Here is a 4,582-nt window from a genome sequence, read left to right as displayed (position 1 = left end):
GCGAAAGGCAAAGGTCCCGAGTTCGAGTCTCGGTCGGGCACACAGTTTTAATCTGCGAGGAAATTTCATATCAGTGCACACTACGCTGCAGAGTGAAAATCTCATTCTGGAAACATCCCCCAGGCTGTGGCTAAGCCATGTCTCCGCAATATCCTTTCTTTCAGGAGTGCTAGTTCTGCAAGGTTCGCAGGAGAGCTTGTGTAAAGTTTGGAAGGTAGGAGACGAGGTACTGGCAGAGGTAAAGCTGTGAGTGCCGGGCGTGAGTCGTGCTTCGGTAGCTCAGTTGGTAGAGCACTTGCCCGCGAAAGGCAAAGGTCCCGAGTTCGAGTCTCGGTCGGGCATACAGTTTTAATCTGCCAGGAAGTTTCATATCAGTGCACACTCCGCTGCAGAGTGAAAATCTCATTCTGGAAACATCCCCCAGGCTGTGGCTAAGCCATGTCTCCGCAATATCCTTTCTTTCAGGGGTGCTAGTTCTGCAAGGTTCGCAGGAGAGCTTGTGTAAAGTTTGGAAGGTAGGAGACGAGGTACTGGCAGAGGTAAAGCTGTGAGTGCCGGGCGTGAGTCGTGCTTCGGTAGCTCAGTTGGTAGAGCACTTGCCCGCGAAAGGCAAAGGTCCCGAGTTCGAGTCTCGGTCGGGCACACAGTTTTAATCTGCCAGGAAGTTTCATATCAGCGCACACTACGCTGCAGAGTGAAAATCTCATTCTGGAAGCATCCCCCAGGCTGTGGCTAAGCCATGTCTCCGCAATATCCTTTCTTTCAGGAGTGCTAGTTCTGCAAGGTTCGCAGGAGAGCTTCTGTAAAGTTTGGAAGGTGGGAGACGAGGTACTGGCAGAGGTAAAGCAGTGAGTGCCGGGCGTGAGTCGTGCTTCGGTAGCTCAGTTGGTAGAGCACTTGCCCGCGAAAGGCAAAGGTCCCGAGTTCGAGTCTCGGTCGGGCACACAGTTTTAATCTGCCAGGAAGTTTCATATCAGCGCACACTCCGCTGCAGAGTGAAAATCTCATTCTGGAAACATCCCCCAGGCTGTGGCCTAGCCATGTCTCCGCAATATCCTTTCTTTCAGGAGTGCTGGTTCTGCAAGGTTCGCAGGAGAGCTTCTGCAAAGTTTGGAAGGTAGGAGACGAGGTACTGGCAGAGGTAAAGCTGTGAGTGCCGGGCGTGAGTCGTGCTTCGGTAGCTCAGTTGGTAGAGCACTTGCCCGCGAAAGGCAAAGATCCCGAGTTCGAGTCTCGGTCGGGCACACAGTTTTAATCTGCCAGGAAGTTTCATATCAGCGCACACTCCGCTGCAGAGTGAAAATCTCATTCTGGAAACATCCCCCAGGCTGTGGCTAAGCCATGTCTCCGCAATATCCTTTCTTTCAGGAGTGCTTGTTCTGCAAGGTTCGCAGGAGAGCTTGTGTAAAGTTTGGAAGGTAGGAGACGAGGTACTGGCAGAGGTAAAGCTGTGAGTGCCGGGCGTTAGTCGTGCTGCGGTAGCTCAGTTGGTAGAGCATTTGCCCGCGAAAGGCAAAGGTCCCGAGTTCGAGTCTCGGTCGGGCACACAGTTTTAATCTGCCAGGAAGTTTCAAGCAGTTTATTGTTACGAAGAATTACAGTCTGCGCCCTAAGACCTTTGACATATTTTTGCTAATTGCAGATGCTTGTGCATGCACACTTTGCCACTAAAGTTTTATTTTTTTTTCCCCTCTTATGTATGTTTTATTGCTGCAGTATCATTCTCCACTAGCAGAATACAATAACATTCTTTGCTAGAGAATCAATTCTGCAGTCAAAATTACAAACATTTAACTGAAAGCTAAAACAATGAAAATTTCCCGGAATTCCAAATAATTCCCGGGTTTTTCCCGGTTTTCTCCCGGATGAAACAATTCCCGGTTGTCCTGGGTCGTATGCACCCTGGGCTGTGACAGTTTCAGATTTCCCCATAATACACAATATATGATTTGCTAGAACTGAAGGAAAAAAAGGTAGGCTTCAGCCTGTATAAAGGCAGAACTACCACAGCATCATCAAGGTCCACGAACACTGGTCCCAGTAAGTCTACCTAGGTCATTAGCCTCAGGTTACTGACACAAGGCAAAGAGATAAAATATCAAATTCTACAGGGCAACTAGTTTTTGTATGTAGTACATTTAATATTCATCCCAGAATTTCACAAATAAGACTATGTTGTTATTTGAAATGTATGCCACCAAAAATTCTATCAATGTAACATCAAAATGTTAAATAAATATCTTTTACTAAGTGATTTCCTGTGAGTATTCAATTTCTCAAATGCCTGTTGTCGCAAATATGTGATATACCTGATTATATCTGAGAGGTACAACACATCTTACATTTGACCTTATGTACTTTGTAATATTTCATTACTGGTTACAAAATATGATTTTTGATTTTTCATTCTGGTAGCAATTTATTCAGGTATTAAGGGGCTGTTTCCAGAACTCAGGAAAAACACTTGTGGTCAAGGAGTGTTTGAAGATATCTGTTATAGTGGACAGTCATGGGTCAATAATAATATTCATCATTTGTACTGTGATGCCATCATGTCCTGTAGATGCTGGTCTGACATGCATGACAGTATTGCAAGAAACATGCTTCAGATAGAATTTTTTGTTGCTACAGTCATTTAACCTCATGAAGTAATCAATGGACCGATGACTGTAGCAGTCTGGTCCCTTAAATCCCACAAAACCACAAGTAATCAACATGTTTCTATTTCGTATGTGGTTCAATTGTGACTGTAGGTAACATGAAGTACTGCTTCAGTTCAACTGCGACAATGGGATCAGCTGCAGCTTTTACTTTGCCTGTACCAAGACCATGCAGGTTTTTCCACAGGACAGCTGGGCTATTTCTGTTCTTGATTAATGTATGGGAATACACTATTGCTTGTAAGCAATATGATTTTCAGATGCGGGACTTAGTTTGTATGTCCAATATGCAGGACCTCTGAGAATCAAAAGCTGGTTTAGTTATTCAGTTACCCAAGGTGCATGTTTCTTTCTTATTTTTCTGCTCGTCAGGGGAGCCCACTTGTCATATAGTTGAGTAAGTTTGTAAGTAGACCCATGGAGTTTTTTGTTTATGACTGAGAAAGGAATAGAGGATGTCCCCCAAACTATTTATTGTACCTTACTTGCAAGAACAGACGATTTAATGAGTCTGAAAATTCTAAAACTAAATTCCTCCCAAACAGGCCATGAAGGCCCAAGGTACTGACCAGCCGCCAAGTCATCCTCAGCTCATAGGCATCACTGGATGCGGATATGGATGATGATGATGATGATTGGTTTGTAGGGCACTCAACTGCTAAGTTATCAGAGCCCATACAAATTCCCAACCTTTGCTCAATCCAATCTTACCACTTTCATGAATGATAAGGACAACACAAACGTCCAGTCATCTCGAGGCAGGTGAAAATCCCTGACTCCGCCCAGAATTGAACCCGAGACCCACACCGCTCTCCCAGCTGTATGTCAGTTTGAGAGACTGGAACCGCTACTTCTCAATCAAGTAGCTCCTCTGTTTGCCTCACAGTCTGAAATCTTGGTAAGTAGTAAATTGCAGTCTCTTTCTGGACATTCTAGAGAGTATGTCATGGCTGGACATGCCAGGTGCAGATATTTGAGACATATAAATTACTCAGCCTGGGGATTTCATTGCAAATGTATCTATGAGAGCATGACTACTGTTCGTATGATGGATAGGAACAGGCTGAAGTAGCGACGCATTTTAAGAAGAAAGCATTGGCTTAAATTTCATACTGAAAGGACTATCATATAGAAAATTTGTTAGTGTCAACAGGTATAATTCTATGCTCATGCTTCAGTTTGAGACTTGAAAGACCAGTTTTGAACTTTAGGAAGTTTGTAGAGGACACGCATTAGGCACTTTCTATTAAGGGATTTGATCTCTATGAATATATATTTCACTTGCTTATTTTCATTATTGTTGGATGTGTAACACAGTACGTGATAAATCAAGGCATATGTAAACCCCTACTCCACCTCCTCATCTTTCGTGCCTAACAAAGATGTAACCGTCTAGATTTATTGAACTTGTGGGAATACTTGGTTTGAGCCAGGTGTCCGACAGAAGTATTAGATGGCTGTCTATGTCTTGAAATATGTAATGGAACTTGTCGAGATGATTTGCCAGAGACTGGACATTTGGGTGTGTAATATGGAGCTTAGTGTGCTCACTTGCAAAGCTTGCAAGTATGCCACTGTAGGGCTGGGCTGGGCTAGTGAGGGTGGGGGGACACTGCATCGCGGGGCACTCTGCAAAGGGGAACAAAGGTTCCCAGAAGTGAAAGGAGCATGTCTATTAAGGGGGAGGGGAGGCCAAGGCCAGTAGACTTTGGCAGTGGTCATTTAACAGCTGACTGGTATCAGGAACAGAACCTCACTAAACAGAGCTAGAATAATCTGTATGCAACAGTATGGTAAAGATGATAAATAAAATAAAAACAAAGTGTACACTTTGAATGGTTCGAGTGATGAGTAACAACAGTGATATGATAATAAGCTGCTAAATAGAACAGAAATAAGACAGTAAAATTAATCAGCTGAGT

The 4,582-nt window shown here is 44.0% G+C and overlaps 1 non-coding gene across 1 annotated transcript; it reads left to right on the top strand.

Annotated features, from left to right (window-relative positions):
- The first annotated feature begins 267 nt into the window (after positions 1–267).
- Positions 268–342, top strand: Trnas-cga (transfer RNA serine (anticodon CGA)). Its single transcript has one exon. It is a non-coding gene; the product is annotated as a tRNA-Ser (tRNA).
- The last annotated feature ends 4,240 nt before the right edge of the window (positions 343–4,582 follow it).

Source organism: Schistocerca serialis, chromosome 3 (genome assembly GCF_023864345.2).
Source record: "Schistocerca serialis cubense isolate TAMUIC-IGC-003099 chromosome 3, iqSchSeri2.2, whole genome shotgun sequence".
Lineage (NCBI taxonomy): Eukaryota > Metazoa > Arthropoda > Insecta > Orthoptera > Acrididae > Schistocerca > Schistocerca serialis.
This window is presented reverse-complemented; position numbering and strand designations above follow the sequence as displayed.